The sequence below is a fragment of the Octodon degus genome, unplaced genomic scaffold, assembly GCF_000260255.1.
Source record: "Octodon degus isolate 3935 unplaced genomic scaffold, OctDeg1.0 scaffold00348, whole genome shotgun sequence".
Taxonomy (NCBI): Eukaryota; Metazoa; Chordata; class Mammalia; order Rodentia; family Octodontidae; genus Octodon; species Octodon degus.
Window position 1 is genome coordinate 10,654 of NW_004524924.1, and position 8,716 is coordinate 19,369.

General features: G+C 38.6%; 1 pseudogene; it reads right to left on the minus strand.

Annotated features, from left to right (window-relative positions):
* Window positions 1-2,823: 2,823 nt before the first annotated feature.
* Window positions 2,824-7,587, minus strand: LOC101579949 (annotated as a pseudogene).
* Between the last annotated feature and the right edge of the window lie 1,129 nt (window positions 7,588-8,716).

Here is an 8,716-nt window from a genome sequence, read left to right on the forward strand (position 1 = left end):
AGGACCTATGCAACAAGAGTTGTAGCTTTTGAGTCTGATAAGGTCAGTGAAATCCTCTCAGGATTTATCCTGAGATCCTGTACCTCAGATTGTAGAACCTTTGTCAGTGTCAGCCATGTGGATGAGTCACGGCCATTGCTTGGCCAATGTGCTCTCTGTGAAAGCCTGAGAGAGTGTCTTCTCCTCATGTGACTCTCCTCAGGCACACTCTACATCATTGATCACTTTCCTCTTTGGCCCCATAATCTTCTTGATCAGAAAATTTGGGACACTACCGAGGTACATGACGTTACAGTACAAGTTCTCATATGTCCTGAGTCTTAATTGACCTTAGAAGGTTAGGGCCAAAATGTTGGCTTTCCTTGCAGCCCTTCTTTTTCTCTAATTTTGGCCTGCAAACTTAGGTTGTTAACCATCCAGAAGACAAGCTTATTGTTATTACCATACACTTAGGCTATTAAGCTTAACCTCACTATCTGTCTGCATATCAAACATTTTAGGCATAATATGGAACAGGTATTTTTCATCAAGTATTGAGATGTTGACCTTTAAGTCCCTACAAAATATGATAAAAACATTTAAAAATTAGAATATTTTTAAAAAATAGGCATAAAGAATTATATACTTCTTTACTGTCTACATCTTATATCTTTCACATTTCAATGTTTTTCTACAATTTTTAATTTGCTATATAATTATTATTGATTTTCAATAAAGTCAATAATCAGTACAAAAAATAAAAAAAGAAAGAAACAGGGGCCAGGAAGATAGCTTGGAAGTCTAAGCACTTACCTGGAAAGTGCAAGGTCCCAAGTTTGATCCTCAGTCTCATGCAGAGCCAGCCCCACCCCCAGGTGCACTGACGCGTGCCTGTAATCCCAGCACTGGGAAGGCTGAGGCAGGAAGATCATTATGAGTCCAAGGTGCGTAACAAGACCCTGTACCAAACAAATAAGTAAATCAACCAATCAATCAATCAATCATTAAATAAATGTACAAAAAAGAAGTAAGCTGTCCTGTGTATCTGTTTCACAGAATGAATGTAAACTTCATGTACTACAAATGTATATTAATAAAATAAAAATAAAAAGATAATATGTAGTTTTAGATATTTGATCCTGCTTCATTATTTCACATATCTATTTATGCTCAATTATGTCTAAGTTTGAAGTCCAATAGTATAGTGGTGTACATCTCGACAGGAACTGCAGTAAAAACCCACTCACATTATCTTTCCTCCACATTCCAATATGTTAGCTCCCATGCCTTTGGTACACATTTTTAGTGAATGTTTGAATCTTTGCTCTACCTTGCTTTGCTTGAACTTCATCCTCTTTAACATAATTAGGTTGTCCAAGTTCCAAGCTGTCGAATTTTGGAACATTTATTTTATTCTCCTTTCCACAGATTCAATAACCTATTAGAGACATATAACTTCAACTAATATATCCTCGCTGTCTTCTTTCACTAAGAAGTTGTTTCTCTTCCCAAATCAATATCATAGACCCAGATACTCTCACATGACTGATTTGATGATTAACAAATGTAATTAAAGTACATGCTGATGAATTGCCATCTACTCTTCTGACTAAATGATAGAGTCTGGTAATAAATACTTTTCAAGATCTCATCTAAGCTACCTAAGGTTGTAGAAGGCTGCAAGGAAACACCGTCTACACCCTAACAACAAGCATAAAATACAGACACATCAAAATAGTGCCTTTGCTTGAGACTACCAGCAAACTGAGTATTCAAGACAGCCAGTAGTTATAGCAAAGTATGACCCAATTCCTGGGTGAGCTAAGGGGCATATGGAGTATTTGTCTTTGATGGAGTAGAAGAAAAGAAGCTAGCATATGAGAAAGTAAGACAAAAGCATATGACATTTTAACACTACTTTCTTTTTTTCTTTCTTTCTTTCCATCCTTTCTTCTTCCCTTCTTTCCTTCTTTCTTTCTTTTGTCTTTTTGAGACAGGGTCTTTCAGTGTAACTCAGGCTGTCCTTGAGCTCACTTTGTAGGCCAGGCTTGCCTAGAACTCACAGCAATTATCCTTCCTCAGTCTCCTGAGTGCTGTGATTACAGGTGTATGCCACCACCAGTTTGTAGTGGCCAACCCAAAATCTTTGTGACTCCTGTCTCAGTTGCTCTTCTCTCTTCGCTGGGACAAATACCCAACACTGAAAATGAAGGAATGAAAGGTTTATTATTTAGTTCACAGTCACTGGAGGTTTCAGTCCCTACTCAGCTGGCTCCAACGCAGAGTGACACTTGGCAGAGGGCAGCCTTTCATGGTGACCTTCTATACCTCATTAAAAAAAATCAAATCTTTTTTTAAACAAGAGAAAGTAGACGGGTACATTTTAGCAAATATTAACTATCCACATTCACATAGAGACACAGTGTAATCTCTGAGCCAAATATACAGGGAGAGGAGGAAGAAAGGTAGAATTCTATGCACTATTACAGAGGGGCTGAGCACCCTCCAGCTTCCAGCAGAGCGAAGAGCGTGGGGCGGAGAGTTTTCTTTTTTCCCACAGAGCACGGTGGTGTTGATTCCAGAAAGTTTGTGGAGACAGGAGGGGATCGAAATGAATTGAGAACAGAAGCCCGTGGAGATCCTTGTCTCACTGTTTTCTGCAGGGTTTCTCCCCACAAAGTTAAGTCGAGAACCATGGTGTTTGAGAAAAGAGACCTCAAGAACAGGGCGACCGAGAACAAGGGGGTTGGGGGGAGACTGCAATGTGCTCCCTGGGACTGGAGAAAATAAAAAAAATAAATAAATAAAGGAAAAACAAGAAGGTTGGAATCTGTCAATATTCAGTTAGTTATCTTCTCTTTCATCCTCCTCACTCCCCTTGTTGTCTTCATCCTCCTCACCCTCGTCCTCCTCACCCTCCTCGTCGATGTCCTCCAGCCCTCCCCCTCCTCCTCCCCCTCCTCCTTCTTCTTCTTCTCCTCCTATTCCTCCTCCTCCTCCTCCTCCTCCTCCTCCTCCCCCTCGCCCTCCTCGTCATACATGTCGAGAACCAGGTAGCACTGTAGTGGGTTGGGCCAGGCGTCGTCCTTGGTGACCTCTCCTAGCTCATCTCCACCCACATCTGAGTGATCAGTGAACCAGGTAAAGAAGCTCTCGGGCTCTTGGTGTTGCCTCTTCCTACTGGCTTTATTCTGTACTTGACTTGAACGTTTCATCAAATCCTTTCCAGATTTCCATTTGATTTCAGTGGACTTTGAAGACAGTTCACCATTCTCATTCAGATGCAATTCTTTGGAGAGAATTTTATTTTTGAAGTAAGGATTTCCATCAAAATAAAAATCTATTCTGTAACCTGATCTGATACCTTCAAATTCTATCACTTCAACTCTGGTCAAATAATCCAAATCTTCCTTGTCTTCCTCCCCAAGCAGCGCAGACACTTGTGGATGGTTAATGATGTTGTCACCCCCAAAATTTGGGATTTTGGCGATTGATTCTGACCACTTGTGAAAAAAGGGTTGGCGGAGTTTGTTATATTTCTGTTCTACTTTCAATATTTCCTTACTACCTTGTTCATTAAGTCTGTTTCATTTTGTACTTCATCCATGTGCTCAGTTGCTTCTTGTTGCTCTTTTTCTCCCTTAGGCAGGCCTGGTGAGGCCTTTGCTGCCCCAGGTTTGGGGCGTGGAGACAGTCAGGTCTTCTTGTTTGGAAGTGTGAGCAAATACTGGCACTTGGGAGCCATAACACAGGGAAGGCCCAGCTCCAGGCCTGGGATCATCTCCTGCCATAGGAAGCTGCTCAGGAGCCAAGGTTATCCTTCTTTATGTCCAAGTAATACTCCACTGTATGTAAAAAAAGACCTCTATTTTATCCGTTCATTGGTTGATGGATATTTTGATTGTTTCCAAGATTTAGCTATTACACACTGTGCTACTATAAACCTGGTGTATATGGATCAGAGTGGTATGATGCTCTTAGTTCTTCCAGGAAAATACCAAGAAGGGGAAGAACTGGGCCAAGTGAAACTGCTAGTACTAGTAATTTGAGGAATCTCTACATGGATTTCCACAGAGGTTGTACCGTTCTACACTCCCACCACTAGAGAAGGGCTCCTTCCACCAATAGTGGAGAAGGGCTCCGTCCACCAGTAGTGAGAAGGGCTCCGTCCACCACTAGTGAGAAGGGCTCCTTTATCCTCACAGCTTTTCTAGAATTTCTTGTAGGTTGATTTCATGACAATAGTTTTTTCCCCCCTGGGGTAAGATGGAATCTCAGCATTGTTTTAATTTGCATCTCTTAAATGACCAGTGATTTTGAACATTTTTCATATGTTTATTTGGTATTTTTATTTCTTGATTTGACAAGAGTGTATTCATCTTCAATGTCCATATTTGGATTGGGTCTTTAAATTTGGGAGGTCTGATTTATTTCAATTCTTTGTATGTTCTACATATTAGCACTTTGTCTGAGAAACAATGGTTTTTTTGCCCTATGGTTTTCTTTTTACTCTGTTGGTGATTTCTTTTGCTATGCAAAAGATTCTTAATAAGAACCCAGTTGTTAGGGGTTCATGGGTTAGCTCAGTTGTTTAAAGCACCTGCTTGGGCAAACTTAATCAGGCTCAGGGGACCACAGTTCAATCCCCAGCTCCATGTGCCACATTAGACCTGCCCTTACGGCAGCCTGAGTCAGCAACAAACAAACAAACAAACAAACAAACAAAGAAAAAAACCAAAACAAACAAATGAACAAAAAAGACAACAAAAAAAACAAAAAAAACCCAGTTGTTGATCTTTTTTAGTATTTATAATGCAATTTTTTTCCTTCATGAAGTTGTTTCCTATAATAATGTCTTTAAGAGTTCTACCTATTTTCTCTTCCAGTAGATTTAATCGTTCTGTTTTAGCATTTAGATCTCTGATCCATTTTGACCTTAATGCATGGTGATAGACATGGCTCTAGTTTTAGTCTTTGATATGTGGAAAACCAGCTTTACAGAACCATTTATTAAAGAGTCTAACTTTCTTACAGTGAATGTATTTGGCCCCTTTGTGAAAGATAAGGTGTCTAAAATCTTGGAAAAGCCTAAATACCCATCAACTGATGAATGGATAAAAATGTGTTTGTTTATTCAATGAAATGTTACTTTGCCATGAAGAAGGATACGCTAGAGACATTTCTAGGAAAATGGATACACCTTGAGACTACATATTGAAGTCAAATAATTTGGACACAATGTGTAAATACCACATTGGTTCTCTGGGGTGAGAAAACAAAAGTGTAAATAAGGATGAAAATGTATAATAGACATTGTGAAATAGGAGACAATATTCAAATGGGGAGGGGAATAAGAGAAGGGAATAGGAAATAAGTGAAAAGTAAAAAAATAGCAAGGAAAGAATGGAAACAAAGCCTTTGTAAATGGGGAAGGGAGGAGGGTGGAAGGGAGAGGACAGGAATGGGATAAAGCAGAATCAAGTTGTATCATGTACAGGTACAATTCTGTATGATGGTTGTGATACTTATGCATATTTAAAATGTATCAATAAATGAAAGATTAGGTGGCTGTGTGTTTTGAATTGTTTCTGTATCCTTTAATCTGTTCCATTGAGCTTCAGGTCTGTTTATTTGTGATTACTATACTATTTTTATTACTGAATCTCTGTAATATAATTTAATCTGATAAAACTATGACAGAATAAGAGCCAACAACATACTAAATGGTCAGAAACTGAAAGCTTTCACTTTAAGACCAGGAACAAGACAAGGATGTCCACTGTCACCTTTCCTATACAATATTGTTCTGGAAACACTAGCTGGAGCAATTACAAAAGAGAAAGAAATAAAATGAATAAGGATGGGAAAGGAAGAAATTAAATTCTCCTTATTTGCAGATGACATGATGCGCTACATTGGACACCAAAAAGCTTCACCAAAATACTTCTAGATTTAATAACAAGGTTCAGTTATATAGCTAGATACAATGTTAACATTCAAAAATAAATCACATTAGTGTACACAAATAACAAACTCATTGAGAGAAAAATTAAATAAATCACACATTTCACAATAGCATAATAGGTCAAATATTTAGGAATTAATCTAAAATTACATTAATTTTCTTCTGAAAAAGAAGGTTGGGAACAATTTCAGAAAATGGAAAGATATTTCTTGCTCCTGTATAGGAAGAACCAATATTGTGAAAATGGCCATGCTTTCAAAACTGTTATACAGATTTAATGCAATTCCAATCAAAATACCATTAGCATATCTCACAGATCTAGAGAAAACATTTCTAAAATTCACTTGGAACCAAAAGAGACCTAGAATAGCAAAATATAATTCTGGAAACAAAAGCAAGGCAGGAGGCATCACTACCGCTGACTTGAAATTGTAGTAGGGAAGTGGAAATCTTTCCAACCTTCTTTTTCAGAGTAATATAATTTTTAATGTATCGATCTTTTACTTCCTTCTTTAGAATAAGGATAGGAAAGGAATTAATTCGTATTTGACCTTTTATGCTATTGTGAAAGGTGTGATTCATTTAATTTTTCTCTCAATGAGTTTGTTATTTGTGTACAGGCATGTGATTTATTTTTGAGTGTTAACATTGTATCTAGATATCTAACTGAACCTTGTTATTGAATCTGTTTCCAATAGGAAAGTGAACCAGACTCAGAGAGAGCAAAGAGGGAGAGGAGGGGGAGGGATCAGAAGAGAAGCTGGATCTTGCTGCATGTGCCGACTTCCAAAGGGAAAATGTTGCCACTATGTACTCATGTACTAGTAGAAAATAAAAGTAAATTTAAAACAGCACATAGTCATTACAAGAGGAGCAGAAGCAAAGCCACTAAGAAAATCATGGGAAGGGCTTGTGTGGTGTCCTGTAGTGACAAAAACAACGATCTGCTGTCACCGGAAGGGGAGCCAAGTATTTTTTATTGACCATGGCCCCTAAGATGTATAAAATATTGTGTGAGGGAATGCTACCAACACTGATCAAGAAATGGTGTACAAATATCAGAAATAGTAGAAAAATTTATGCCAAAAAATTCAACGAGATGAAGCTGACAAATTTCTTTAAATATTTAACATAAAAGTACTTACCTCAGACATAGGTTTACTGGGTATTATTATGTGTACTTTTGAAATAAATAAATAATAAACAGGTACATTAACCACTTTAAATAATTCACCAAAATAGTTCACAAATACTTATGAATCATGAAGTAACAATAAGTAAGCAATTCAGCTTTCTTGTTTTTTTCTGAAGTCAGGACGCTGTGCTTGCCAGGCAGGCGCTTATGCTACTGAGCTATCTCCCTGGCCCCAATTCAGCTTTCTACTGAGAGAATACAGGAGGAGACTTTCGTAACACATCCAAAGAAGCAAGACAAAAAATGTTTGATCGTGTAAAGCAACATATCCTTAGTGAGTGGTGAGTTGGTTTTTTCTGATTGGTTAAGTTTAAAGTTCTTTTCACTATTTAAATAGGATTTTGAGGAGCTGAAGTCGGGCTCCACCGGCAGAGTTCGGCTCTGTGGACTGAGTTGAGCTGGCAGCTGGAGTTTCGTTGCACAGTTCTTGAAAGAGTGGCCGAGACATGTGTTGGGCCCAGTGAGCTGAGGTGAGCTGCTAGGGGCAGCGGGGCCCCGCCTGAGGCACAGACCTGTAGGAAGATCCCAGTGGCAGAAAGCCAGGCAGCAACTTAGGTGCACCAGTCTGTCTGAAAGACTCCAAGAGCATGAAGGGGAGGTGCCCAGCCTGGTCTCATGGGACTAGTTTACATGCAAATTCCCAATTTATGATCTGCCTTGTTATACAACTATAGTGTTTGCTCTTATGGTCTAAATTACAAAACTATTAGTTACCAAAATTTGTCAATTTCTAAATTTCAATTTGCTGTTATTGATACTGCCAATTGTACTGTTAGAGCTGGAATACAATATCTACTTTAACCACATATTCTCCCTTGGGTAATAATACTGGGAGGCATTTGGGTAACAAACTCACCAAGGCCCAATACTGAAGGATGGAGGACAGTGCCAAGTGGAATCAATATCCCACAATCAACAGAGAAGGAAAAATCTTCATACACAGCAAAACAAGACTGACACAGAAGAGATACCTAAAGAACACAGAGGCTCTGATAGCTGCATACTATCAAACTTTCATAAAAAAGTATCACAAAAATCAAAATAAAGAGTTCTCTGTGAAATAGAAAATGACAACACAGAGGAGCAAAATGCAAACTCAGATCCCAAGCAGAACCCAGAACAAATCCAGCAGATGCTCACATAGAAGAAATAGGTAGTCACACACCTTAAATCTCTGAAATAATAGTGACCGAAGTAAAGAAACAACTGTAGAACAGTATAGAGGAAATAAGATCAGAAATAATCTCCCTGGTTAAAAAAAAGAAATGATAATGATAAGGAAAGAATTAACTGTATCTAAAGAAGAAATTGATTTGAAAAAAAGAGGACAACAGAAAAATGATGGAAACCTTTAATGAGCAATATAGGAAAGTAATAGAATGCATGAAGCAGATTCAAAGAGATACACAGGAAATTAAATACTCTATCAAAAGTTGGCAAAACTGGGCTGGTGAGATGGCTCAGTGGTCTAAAGCACCTACTTAGAACAAGCTTAGCAAAAGCACAGGGACCACGGTTCAATCCCCCAGCACCACATGCCAGCCAGCCCCGCCCCCTGGTGGGCTGAGCTGGCCACA